Raw genomic sequence first — 13,705 nt, 5'->3', positions numbered from 1 at the left:
TTAATTGGCACATTCACTTTAGCCAAACAACCCCAGGTGCGCAAATAGGAGATATTTAATTTCTTCTTTTCCCATTCCTCGAATGGTGTGATTTCTTTGTTCTTTGTGGGAACTTTATTCAGGACATGACACGCCGTCAAGATCGCCTCACCCCACCATTCCTTAGATAGCCCTGAAGTCTCTAACATGGCGTTAACCAAATCAGTTAGAGTACGGTTCTTTCTTTCAGCAACCCCATTGGATTGTGGTGAGTATGGCGGTGTCCTCTCATGAATAATACCATGTTCCACACAGAAATCAGAAAAATCACCCGAAAAATATTCTCCACCACGATCAGACCTTAACCGTTTAATTTTCCTCTCGAGTTGATTTTCAACTTCAGCTTTGTAGGTCTTAAAATAATGCAAAGCTTCATCTTTTGATTTTAAGAGATACACATAACAAAATCTAGTAGAGTCATCGATAAAAGTAATAAAATATCGCTTGCCTCCTTTAGTCAATATTCCGTTCATCTCACATAAATCGGAATGTATTAAGTCCAGTGGTGCCAAATTCCTCGCCTCCGCAGCCTTGTGAGGCTTGCGAGGTTGCTTAGATTGCACGCACACCTGGCACTTAGAACCTTTGACTAAATCAAATTTCGGGATTAAATTTAAATCTGCTAACCGCGAGACACAACCAAAATTGATATGACAAAGTCGTGAATGCCAAATATACGACTCATTCGAAACAACATTGTTCACAGACTTATTACACGCATCATGCAAAGATAAGCGGAACAAGCCTCCGCTGTCATAGCCTTTTCCAACAAACGTTCCATACTTAGACAGTATACATTTATTAGACTCAAAGACAATTTTGTAGCCATCTCGGCACAATTGAGAGCCACTAACTAGATTCTTTTTGATGGAGGGGACATGCTGCACGTTCTTCAATAGCACCGTCTTTCCCGAAGTAAACTTCAGAATGACTGTACCAACACCAAGAACACGCGCATGTGATCCGTTCCCCATCAGCAAGGCTCCAGTCCCTTTGCACTGATAAGAAGAAAATAAAGAAATATCAGCACACACATGAATATTAGCACCGGTATCAGCCCACCACTCAGGGGATTGACACACTGAAAGAACAGTAGGTAAAAGATTACCATACCCCGATGTTCCTTCTGCAGTCTCGCTAACAACCATGTTTACTGTTTTCTTCTCTTGAGCTGGTTTTTTCTCTTGCTTAAATTTGCGGTCTGGACAAGCGCTTGCCCAATGATCAGTACTTCCGCAAACAAAGCAACCAGCTCCTTTGTTCTTCTTTTTGAACGAGGCTGCCTGCTTGGGCTTCGTGGCATTCTGTTGCTTGTTTTTCTTTTTATTATTATGTGATGCATTGGAGTTCTTCTTTTGTACCATATTGGCACTAGAAGTCTCAACTCCTTTTCCACGAGTGTCTTTTGCTCTCGCCCTCTCCTCAACATCAAGAGAACCAATAAGCTCAGCCACGCTAAACTCTTGTCTCTTATGTTTTAGAGTGGTAGCAAAATCCGTCCAAGAAGGTGGCAGTTTAGCGATAATACCGCCGGCCACGAACTTGTCAGGTAAGACACATGGGAATTGTTCGAGTTCTTTAGCCAGTGCCTGTATTTCATGAGCCTGTTCAACTACAGGACGGTTTTCCACCATCTTATAGTCAAACAGCTGCTCCATGATGTACAGCTCGCTACCAGCATCAGAAACACCAAACTTCTCATCTAATGCATCCCATAACTCTTTTGCAGATGTGCACGTTAGATAAGAATCAACATACTTGTTGGCAAGAGCGCCAATCACGGCGCCTCGAAACAGGTTATCGGCAACGTCGAACATTCTCTCCTCTTCAGGAGTGAACTGTTCGGGTTTCCCCTGTGCGGCGTGATAGCAGTTCATTGCGGTCAACCACAGTATCATCTTACTACGCCATCTCTTGTAAAATGTCCCATCAAAAGGTTCACTTGGTTTTAACGCAGCAGCAAAACCACTAACAGAAAAATGCCTAATATCAGATTTTTGGATTGTTAGAAAGTTAGGCATTTTTAGTTTTAATTTAATCCAGAAAAACAGTGCGATATATGTGATGACATGTATGTGCATGTGTGTATAACTACTCGCATAAGCAGTAAATAGCAATAAAACATGCACGAATACGAAGAATAGAGTGTACCCAGCGGAGGGACCGATGCTCAAGGCATCAGTGGCTCCATTCACACGAGTCATCTCGTGTGTTTGTTCGATGTAGACGTACGAAGTCGATGCAGGAAGGTGTACGCAGTGCAGTCCCTCGAACGGTCGCCGGGAAGAAGACGAAGCAGATCACGCGAGCAGTCGCGAAGACGCTCCCCAAAAATCTGATCGCCCGCACACCCGTGCAAGTGTATCTCTGCGGTCGGTGATTTCGGAGGCCTGCTCTCCCACTCTCTCTGTGCTCGCAGAAGGTGGGACGGGAATGTGTTGCTTGCAATTCGCGTGAGGCAATTCGCGTGCCTGGAAGAGCCCTCCCTCTCCATTCTTATAGGCGGTCAGAAGGAGGGAGAAGACCAACGGACAGAAACGGTCGCGCATTAGAACTGGAAACTGACGACAGTAATGACGTCCGTTACTAGCCATAATGACGTCCGTTACTAGCCATAACGACGTCCGTTACTAGCCATAATAACGTGAAACGGACGGTTATTATGACGTCCGTTACTAGCCATAATGACGTGAAACGGACGGTTATTATGACGGTCATCGCTCCAGGCAAAATGCGCAACCGTTTGAAAGGAATATTCGGACCAAGGTCCGATCTACCACGAGCCACGAGCCACGAGCCACGGCCCGGCGGCGGCGGCGGGGCGCGCGCGCGTGTGTGGCAGTCCTTCATCCTTTTCTCAACTTCTCAATAGATGCACCAATAGTCCACCTATTTAAGTTGATTGATTTGTCTTTTGAACTTCCAATATGGTACTAAATAATTAGTACACCATAGCATTAAAGTGGGCCATTAGCATTGACTATTATTGAATATTAATTTGGGCCAAGCCCACATTAATCCAACAGGATTTCCCCTAGTGGCTTGTTTGGAAACTCAAATTCCCTTTAAAAAGAGAGGATTGAGGAAAAACTAGTTTATTTTTTCTCTTAATCCCCTCCAATCTTAGAAGGGGTTTGAGTTTTTAAACTAGCCCTCAAGTTTCACTACATATAGTTAGGGGAGCCATAAGGGGTATCCTTGCAGATAGCCTAACGCACTGAATCATTTTTTTTCTGAAAAGGGATGGTATTAGTATTTTCAGTAGTTCCCAAAAGTCACGAGTAGCATGCATGGATACGCCGTGGGATTCATATAGCTGGAGGTGTTGTTAGTTATTGACAAAACAAAAGCAAATGTAGTGGAGACAAAGAGGAATATATGGAACGGACATTAAATGGATTCATAGGTTAGCTCATATATATGCCCAATATTCTTGACGTTGACATGCATGCAACATGGCAGCGCAACTGCATGCATGCGAAGTGGCGGTGGTCAAAGCCAAGGCACCCGTGCGTGGGCGCTTTTTGTTGCGTGTGCTGCAGCTGCACCAACCGTTTATTACGATGGTTCAGACGCCTCCAAAATCCTTAATCAGGTCGAGCCCAGCAAAAAAACAAATTAAAGTATGATTAAAAAAGCGGCTTAACCACGCAAAGAGATTTTTAATAGGACTTGTGATGTCCAGAGGGGAGACTATCTATGTGTTTGGTTTTCCCGATGCAGACGTGTAGCCCCATCCAAGCCTGCATGTGGTGGGATACGGGACGAGACCTTACCCACATCTCCGCGGATGCAACCCATGTCCCCTAAAATGGCTTTCTTTGTATCCACGTGTGCAGTTTAGAGCTCCATCACACAGCCAACCAAACAGGTGCACTTCCTCAGTCAACAGATGCAACGGACCTGGGCGCGTACATCTAAGAAACCAAACACACGGTATATGTCTCAACCAATTAAGATACCTTTGCGTGTGGTGTCTTCGTGTACTCATGTTACAGTGGTTTCTGGTTTGGATTTTTGATGCTCTAACGATATTGTAGAGCACCTGTTTTGCCTCTCCCCTTTTGGGACAAAAGAAATTGGACTATTGTATTTTTTAGAGAGAAAAAAACCCCACACAAACACACGCCTTGAAACAAAAAAAATAGAGAAATTCTAGCACCGATTTGAAACACGGAAATTTCACATAATTTAGTTTATTTTGAATAGAAAATCATAGGAAATAGAAAAGGTTTCCTATAAACTCCTTTCAATAAAGGATTAGGGTCCTATAAATCATATAGATTGCCTTGCTATATAGGGAATTCTAAGGATATCTAATAATTAAGAGACTAGACCTTATGGAAGTATACCTTATGCCATTCTCTCTTTCTCTTAATTTCTTTGTTTTTTCCACGGTCCATTCAAACATTCCGGCTGTGTTTGGTTCAGCTTCTGAAGAGTGCTTGTACAGCCATAAAACCAATCAACTTAATAATACCAAAAGCATCTGCTTTAATGCAGTGCAGTTTTCTTAACATCTTAGACCTTTTTTGTGTTTAGATTTTGTTTTTTCCAAAATAGATGGAAATACAAAGTTGTTTTAGAAATGTTTCAAGGTAGATCAAGAAATAGAGGGTAGTTTTTACAGTTGTTTTAACTAAATAGACTACAACTTTTCCAGAGTGCACTTATCTCACATTTATTTATTTTTTCACAGCTCATATATAGTTGAATCAAACAAATATTTAATTGTAGTTTTATGCGCATAGGATTCAAGATGTTACTCCCTCGACTCTACTTATAGGATGTATTGGCTTTTCAAGATATATTTCTTTTACTATTTATCTAGATATAATGTACATCTAAGCACGTAGCAATATATTGTATCTAAAGAAGCTAAAACACCTTGTGATTTGAAACGGAGCAAGTAGGATATTATATTCTTGTGAGGCCCTTATTCTACACAGGTCAGGCTTTAGCCAGTAATACTTCTTCCATCCCTATTCCCTAGATAAATTAATTTCTAAAATTGTCTTAAATCAGGATTTCTCACAAAAATTAAAAAATAGCAATATCATTAACACTAGATAAACAAAACATGAAACTATATTTCATATGTTTATAATGTTATTTGGTTAAAATTAAGTTAGGATAATTATAAAAATTGATTTATTAAGGACGGAAGAAATAGTAAACACGTTTGGGTGAGGATAATTAAGGATTGACGGAAGAAATAGTAAACACGTGTGGACTGCAAAGATCTGAAAGAAGGGTACATGCGGCCCAGTATAGCTAGTACAGTTGCAGCATCTTTAGTAGAGGGAGAAAGCGCTTCACGAATTTTAGATTATTTTAGCTCCTGAAAGTTTAAACTTTAAACAGAAGGTCTAAAATCTAACTAATTTACATAACGCAGGATAATAGATTTAGAAAAATCAAAACGTCTGATACTTTGAATCGGCGTGATTATATATTTTAGCGCCGTAGGATCTAAACCGCTTCACTTTCTCTTCCATAATTAAAGAGAACTATTAGCATAAATAGACACGCATGGAAACGATTTTATATCAGATACCTTTTATTGAAGAGAGAGAGAGAGAGAGCATAAGATATTAACAAATAGACACGCATGATAACGATTTTATTATGTACAAGACTATCACCCTCATGTAAGTATGTATAAAGTTAATTTGGATTATTCTTAGTCCAGCCATATCTTTAGATGAGTATGTGTATTTTTCTTTTTTCTTTTTACAAATATGTAGCTGGATCTAGAAGAGTATAGCGTGAAAAGGTGTTTTCCAGCCAAAGTTTATTAAATGAAAGGGTTAAAATTGATTTTGTGCGTATGCATACGCACCATGGTAGTCGTGCATAGGATACGCGGGGTCCACCCATCCAGATCCGACGAGTAAAGTAAAAAACCGCCACATCCAGATCCAGGCATCCCATTCCAGCCTAGCCTAGCCTAGCCTTCATAGGATACCGGACGGTCGCGCCATCAAGTAGTGTAGGAGACTAGGAGGAGTGCTTCTATACAGGAACAGGAGTGGCTACTACGGAGTGGAGTAGTATATTGTCTAGTGGTACGGTACCACCAGCATGCACGATCGGCTTTGCGCCTGTGCCGCCGGTACGGCCGGGCGGTGACATGCATATGCGACGTCGACGTCGACGGCCGTGTGCAGGTGCAGCGCCCGGCGCGCATCCCGCCGGCCCCCGTACGTACGACGCATCATCCCGTCGACCCCCCCCCCCCCCCCCCCCCCCCCCCACCACTCATGCGCAGCAGCGGCCCTGCTCGGCATCGGCAGACCGCATCCTGTCTGGTTCGCATGCATCTCGTACGTACCTGCAGCCTCACTGTCTGCTCCTCCTCCTACTAGCTAAGCTAGGGTTCGTACGTTCAACCATCGCCACCACGGATCGGAACATCAACCGCAGGTCCGCAGCCGCGCAGCCCCGCAGCAGAAGATAGAGATGCCGCCTCTCTCTGCCTGCACTAGAACCACTTGGCTTGGCTGGGCCAGTCACTGAACAGTGAACAGAACGCTGCTGAATAAGAATAATGCAGTGCAGCGACGAACACGGCACGAACCGCGCACTGCCGCACTTGCTATGGCTATGGAGTTACTGCACGCCTGCCTGCCTCACCCCCCCCACTCTTTCACTCCACGGGAACGAACCAGCCCGTCAATTAATTCTCGAGCCTGCGCTGCGCTGCACTGCCACGGCGCCGCCGTAACTACTGCTGCTCATATTCTCCGATGAATGATTAACCGTGCACGTAATTACCGTGCTGGCCGTCGTCTCGCACGGCCGTGGCCCTGGTCAACGCCACGAACCCACGCGCTCCCATTCCGCTCCCGCGCGCGCGGCCGCCTATATAAAACGTCTCCAGTCTCCGCCCCCTGCAGGCAACTGCCGCCGAGTGCTCTCCACGCCCGAACGCACGCACGCCCGCGCACCCGCGGCAAGACAGACCAGCTGCGAGAAAGCTAGCTCAGGAACCTCAGGTGGAGCACGAACGACAGATGGAATCGGCCAGGGCTGCGGCGGACCAGGCGGCGGGTCTGGACGTGGACAAGCTGACATACGAGATCTTCTCCATCCTCGAGAGCAAGTTCCTGTTCGGCTACGACGACCCCAAGCTCTTCTCGCCGGCCTCCGCGGGGGCCTCGCCGTCGCCGGGAGCGGCGGCGGCGGCCGCCGCGTCGTCCAAGGTCTGCATACTGTCGATCGACGGCGGCGGCGGCGGCGGGCGGGCCGCCGACGGGCTGCTGGCCGGCGCCGCGCTGGTGCGGCTGGAGGCGTCGCTGCGGCGGCGCACGGGGGACGACGGCGCCAGGCTGGCCGACTTCTTCGACGTGGCCGCGGGGTCCGGCGCCGGCGGCGTGCTGGCGGCCATGCTCGTCGCGCGGGGCGCCGACGGCCGCCCGCGCTTCTCCGCGGACGACGCGCTCGCGTTCCTCCTGCGCAGCCTCCGCCGCGGCTCGGGCGGCCTGGGCCTGGGCCTGGGCCTGCGCGCGCTGTTCAAGTCCCTCCGCCGCCCGGGCGGCGGCGCCGCGGCGGCGTTCCGCGGGGTGTTCGGCGACCTGACGCTGCGGGACACGGTGCGGCCGGTTCTGGTGCCGTGCTACGACCTGGGCACGGCCGCGCCCTTCCTCTTCTCGCGCGCCGACGCCGTGGAGACGCGCGCGTACGACTTCCGCCTCCGCGACGTGTGCGCCGCCACGTGCGCGGGGGACTCGGTGGAGGCGCGCTCCTGCGACGGGTCCACGCGCATCGCCGCGGTCGGCGGCGGCGTGGCGCTCGCCAACCCCACGGCGGCCGCCATCACGCACGTGCTCAACAACCGGCGCGACTTCCCGCTCGCCGCCGGCGTCGACGACCTGCTCGTCGTCTCCATCGGCAGCGGCGAGGCCGACCAGCGGGGCGCCGCCTCCTCCGCGTCCCAGATCGTCAGGATCGCCGCCGAGGGCGTCGCCGACACGGTGGACCAGGCCGTGGCCATGGCGTTCGGGCATAACAGGACAACCAACTACATCCGCATACAGGTCAGACAGTGCACCTGTCCTCTGCTTTTTTTTCACTGTCCAGTGCTGCTCATGATCTGCTCTGGTCGTGACTCGTGAGTAATCTTGGTTCACACAACACACTAACCCCCCTGCTTTTGCATGCAGGCGACAGGGACGCCGCGAGGGGCGAGCCGTGGCGCCGCCGCGGAGGCGGAGGAGATGCTGGCGCAGAGGAACGTGGAGTCGGTGCTGTTCCGCGGGAAGGTGGTGGCGGAGCAGACCAACGCGGAGAAGCTGGAGCGGCTGGCGCACGAGCTGGTCAAGGAGCGCGACCGGCGCAGGGCCAGCGCCAGCGCGAGCCCCGCCGCGGCGGCGCCTGCGCTCGTCAAGCACCACCGGCCGTCGGCGGCGCCGTCGTACTCGAGCCTCGTCAGCCACACCCTCGCGAGCATCATGTAGGCCGAGAGCCGACCCACAGCCGGCCGCCAGCAGCCAACGGAATGGGCCCAACTGTGAGAGACCAGGTGTCTAGCCTGCTACTGCGCCATGTGCATTCTTCAGTTTTGTATACGTACTAAAACCGCAGGGCATGTTGTGTAGTGTAGCGTAATCCGGCGTATCCTCAGCTCGGCTGTATGTTTGTATGTATCTCGAGAAAGAAAAACGGCTTGTGAGTTTGAGCAGCAGAGCTCTGAGCCTCTTTGCTCTGGACAAACCAACCAACAAACCAACCAACCCTGGATCTGGAGAACTATACATATACAGGCCACCAAGTAGCTGGTATCCTATATAATCAGGAGAGGAGTGACTGTCTCTGTTGTCTTTAACTTGAAGGCAGGTAAACATTGCAATGATAGCTGATGCGAAGCATAAGTACTTAATTAACATTGTGCTTACAGTTTTTTGTGAAAGAAATTCGAGTGTTCGCAGAGGCTTCTGTGTTCTCGACGCCTGCGGGTTCTTGTCAGACATGCCGACTCCTACGGATGAACGTGCCTCCCATTTTCGAACTCGTGACCAGTGAGCGGGGCATTGTGGGCGGGCACGATGAAGCACAGTCCATTTAAGCACGTCACGACTCGATTTCTGACGGACTCTAATCGACCGGACTCAATATTTAGGGCCCTGCCTGCCTAGACCGCACTCTCGGTTTGTAGCGCTAGCTTCGAGCATCACCCGGTCATGGGTGTGTTTAGTTCAACAATCTGAACCCAATTTGCTGATAAACTGGAATCTCAAAAATTCTCAATCAAACAAATACAACAGTAGAATAGACTCTTAAAAAATCTACATTGTCCTACTCTAGTTTACTTCAGAATCACCTCATTCCTCATATTTTTTAGATTCTTGTCATCAATGTCACCAATTTATCATACCCCGACAGAATATATAGCTGACAATTGTCTCAACCAATTATATTTTAGTTGTTCCATAACCCTAATCTCGCATCATCTTTCTCACATCCTATAATTAGAATCAGTTTTTTCTAGGAATCTACAGCTAAACCAAACAGGCCCTAAACTTTCGTTAAAATCTGCACCCTCACCAGACGTTCTTTCTCACCCCATAGGCCTCACCGACTAGTATGCAGACAGCCCAACGGCTACGAGGGACCCCACCCTCGCTCCTTGAAGACCCCACGAGCGTCAGAGACACCACCACAAAACCAGAGCCTTGGCTCCTTCCTCTCTCGTCGCTCCAAAACCTAGCCGCTCTTTGTTTTCTCATCTCCTTTGTCATTCCCTCTCTCGACTCTCACTGCCACCGCATTGCCTCCAATGGCCCTCGCCTATTGTCCAACGAATCAACAACGAGAACTGGAGGAGGATCTGAGATCTCTACCCCCGTTGTGCCTATTTGGCCATCTATTCCACTACCCTCAACTTCTCTATGTACATCTTCGCTCCTCCACTCTCTGGCTTTTAGGATGCTCTGGTAGTCTCATCCTCACATAGATTTGATAGTCAATCTATGTATTGCTAGCAACTCCAGTGCTTTGGGTGGTAGGTAAGCCCAAACCATGACCCTAACTCATCTAGTTTGATTTCTTTTAACCTTTGATTTGGTTTCTTCTTACTTGGTTTGTGCAGGTCTTCGGTTGATCCTGCACTACACCCATTGAGGAGCCAAAGGACCCATTAAGATAGATGGTCGTACTACTAAAAGGTGAGTCTAATTAGACAACTCGATCATTTAATTGCACTAATTGTTGGAATCATATGCATTGCATGTAGACATAAGTGACACATATGATAACAAGCAAAAATGCTAATTAAAAGCACTTTAGGAAATGTTAATTATGCTCTATTTATGTTTGGCACACATTTGAGAGTTAGCACGATTGAGAAGAGATGAGCAAAATACTTCTAGAGCAGATTTTTAGATCCCACCAGACATATCAAATGGGAGCACAAGACATGGCACCAAATGTGAAGTCAGCTTGTACACGATGCATAGTTTTCAACCGAGCACATTGATGTCCTATGAGCATGGGACGTATCCGATGAGGCAGCAGATGATCCACCGGACAAGCCACTTAGAGAGCCTGTCAAATACATATTTCATTTGTGGTAGTGAGAGCACCTAGAGGGGGGGTGAATAGGTGATCCTGTGAAACTTAAACTTATAGCCACAAAAATTTGTTAAGTGTTAGCACAATAATTGCCAAGTGGCTAGAGAGGAGTCTTAACAAGACACAATACCACAAGAGATCAAACACAGAGATGACACAGTGGTTATCCCGTGGTTCGGCCAAGACCAACGCTTGCCTACTCCACGTTGTGGCGTCCCAACGGACGAGGGTTGCAATCAACCCCTCTCAAGTGGTCCAAAGACCAACTTGAATACCACGGTGTTTTGCTTTGCCTTTCAATATCCCGTTTGCGAGGAATCTCCACAACTTGGAGCCTCTCGCCCTTACACTTGAGATTCACAAAGAAATACGGAGTAAGGGAGGGAAGCAACACACACAAATCCACAGCAAAATGCGCACACACACGGCCAAGAATCGAGCTCAAAAGACTATCTCAAAGTTCTCACTAGAACGGAGCTCGAATCACTGAGAATGACAAACGAATGCGCAAAGACTGAGTGTGGATGATCAAGAATGTTCTAAGGTTGCTTGGTGTTCTCCTCCATGCGCCTAGGGGTCCCTTTTATAGCCCCAAGGGAGCTAGGAGCCGTTGAGAGCAAATCTGGAAGGCCATTCTTGCCTTCTGTCATCGGGGGCACCGGACAGTCCGGTGCACACCGGACACTGTCCGGTGCCCGATCTCCTTCCTAAAATGGCGCAGCCGACCGTTGCAGATCTGGGAGCCGTTGGCGCACCGGACAGTCCGGTGCCCCAGACCGAAACAGCCTCTTGGCTGTACACAGCCAACTCTTCTCTTTTCTTCTTCTTTCTGTTTCTAACACTTAGACAAAAATATTAGTGCACAAAACCAATGTACTAAGGCTTAGAAACATACCTTTACTCTTGATTTGCACTTTGTTCATCCATGGGCATAGATTCACATCTAAGCACTTGTGTTGGCACTCAATCACCAAAATACTTAGAAATGGCCCAAGGGCACATTTCCCTTTCAATCTCCCCTTTTTGGTGATTTATGCCAACACAACATAAAGCAACTAGAACAAGTGCAATATCACTTCAAATAAAAACTCAAATTTATTTTGATTCAATTTGGCATATATGGATCATCCTTTGCCACCACTTGGTTTGTTTTTGCAAATAAAACTCAAAATCCTATCTCTAAGTCAAATCCACTTGTAGAGACATAAAGAGAGGTTTTCCAAAGAAAATTGATTCAAGATTCCAAAAACTCCCCCTTTTCCCATAATCAACACTTCTCCCCACAAGAGACCAACTTTTGACAAAAGAGACAATACACGAGTTTTGACAAACCAAAAGCTCTATCCTACTATTTTCAAAGTTTCTCAAGTGGTAGCTGATCCATTTATTGCTTTGGCCTTTATTTTCTCCCCCTTTGGCATCAAGCACCAAAACGGAATCAATCTCGGCCCTTTAACCCCATTGCCTCACCAAAATCTCCAATTAAGAGCAAATAGGCAATAAGAGTTTAAAGATGAACTTGGTAGAGTTACTCTTTTCATCGGAGTGCAGTGGAAGTCTTTCATGGTCCAAGTCCACCTTTTTCCCTTTCAATCCTCTTTCGAGACTAAATCATCGAACTCAAGCACATGGTTAGTCTCAAAGGGTCAAGTTGTAACACATCTCCCCCTAAACATGTGCATCACTTTGCAACGGACTTGTGAGGTCCAGGGAGTGTTTGTACAACTTGAGCACCATAATAAGCAACAAAATGCAAAAAGGAACATGATCAAAAGCATAAATACATGTATGCTACAATTCAATCCAAGTTCCGCGAATCTAAGACATTTAGCTCACTACGCAACCTGCAAAAGGTCTTCTCATCTAGAGGCTTGGTAAAGATATCGGCTAGCTGGTTCTCGGTGCTAACATGAAACACTTCGATATCCCCCTTTTGTTGGTGGTCTCTCAAAAAGTGATGCCGGATGTCAATGTGCTTTGTGCGGCTGTGTTCAACAGGATTTTCCGCCATGCGGATAGCACTCTCATTGTCACATAGGAGTGGGACTTTGCTCAGATTGTAGCCAAAGTCCCTGAGGGTTTGCCTCATCCAAAGTAGTTGCGCGCAACACTGTCCTGCGGTAACGTACTCGGCCTCAGCGGTGGATAGGGCAACGGAGGTTTGTTTCTTAGAGTTCCACGACACCAGGGACCTTCCTAAGAATTGGCACGTCCCTGATGTACTCTTCCTATCGACCTTACATCCAGCATAGTCGGAATCTGAGTATCCAACCAAGTCAAAGGTAGACCCCTTTGGATACCAGAGCCCGAAGCAGGGCGTAGCAACCAAATATCTAAGAATTCGCTTCACCGCCACTAAGTGATATTCCTTAGGATCGGATTGAAATCTAGCACACATGCATACGCTAAGCATAATATCCGGTCTACTAGCACATAAATAAAGCAAAGAACCTATCATGGACCGGTATGCTTTTTGATCAACGGACTTACCTCCTTTGTTGAGGTCGGTGTGTCCGTCGGTCCCCATCGGAGTCTTTGCGGGCTTGGCGTCCTTCATCCCAAACCGCTTTAGCAGATCTTGCGTGTACTTCGTTTGGGAGATGAAGGTGCCGTCCTTGAGTTGCTTCACTTGAAACCCAAGGAAGTAGGTCAACTCGCCCATCATCGACATCTCGAATTTCTGCGTCATCACCCTGCTAAACTCTTCACAAGACTTTTGGTTAGTAGAACCAAATATTATGTCATCGACATAAATTTGGCACACAAACAAATCACCATCACATGTCTTAGTAAAAAGAGTTGGATCGGCTTTCCCAACCTTGAAAGCATTAACAATTAGAAAGTCTCTAAGGCATTCATACCATGCTCTTGGGGCTTGCTTAAGTCCATAGAGCGCCTTAGAGAGCTTACACACGTGGTCGGGGTACCGTTCATCCTCGAAGCCAGGGGGTTGCTCCACGTACACCTCCTCCTTGATTGGCCCGTTGAGGAAAGCGCTCTTCACATCCATTTGGAACAACCTGAAAGAATGGTGAGCGGCATATGCTAGCAAGATACGAATTGATTCTAGTCTAGCCACAGGAGCAAACGTCTC

General features: G+C 47.6%; 1 non-coding gene across 1 annotated transcript; it reads left to right on the top strand.

Moving 5' to 3' along the window:
• Nucleotides 1-6,919: 6,919 nt before the first annotated feature.
• LOC100384455 (patatin-like protein 3) lies at nucleotides 6,920-8,950 on the top strand. Its single transcript, XR_004855657.1, has 2 exons — nucleotides 6,920-8,078; nucleotides 8,205-8,950. It is a non-coding gene; the product is annotated as a patatin-like protein 3 (transcript).
• The last annotated feature ends 4,755 nt before the right edge of the window (nucleotides 8,951-13,705 follow it).

The sequence above is a fragment of the Zea mays genome, chromosome 1 (assembly GCF_902167145.1).
Source record: "Zea mays cultivar B73 chromosome 1, Zm-B73-REFERENCE-NAM-5.0, whole genome shotgun sequence".
Classification (NCBI taxonomy): Eukaryota; Viridiplantae; Streptophyta; class Magnoliopsida; order Poales; family Poaceae; genus Zea; species Zea mays.
Note: the sequence above shows the minus strand (reverse complement) of the source record. Positions and strands in the feature narration are given on the sequence as shown.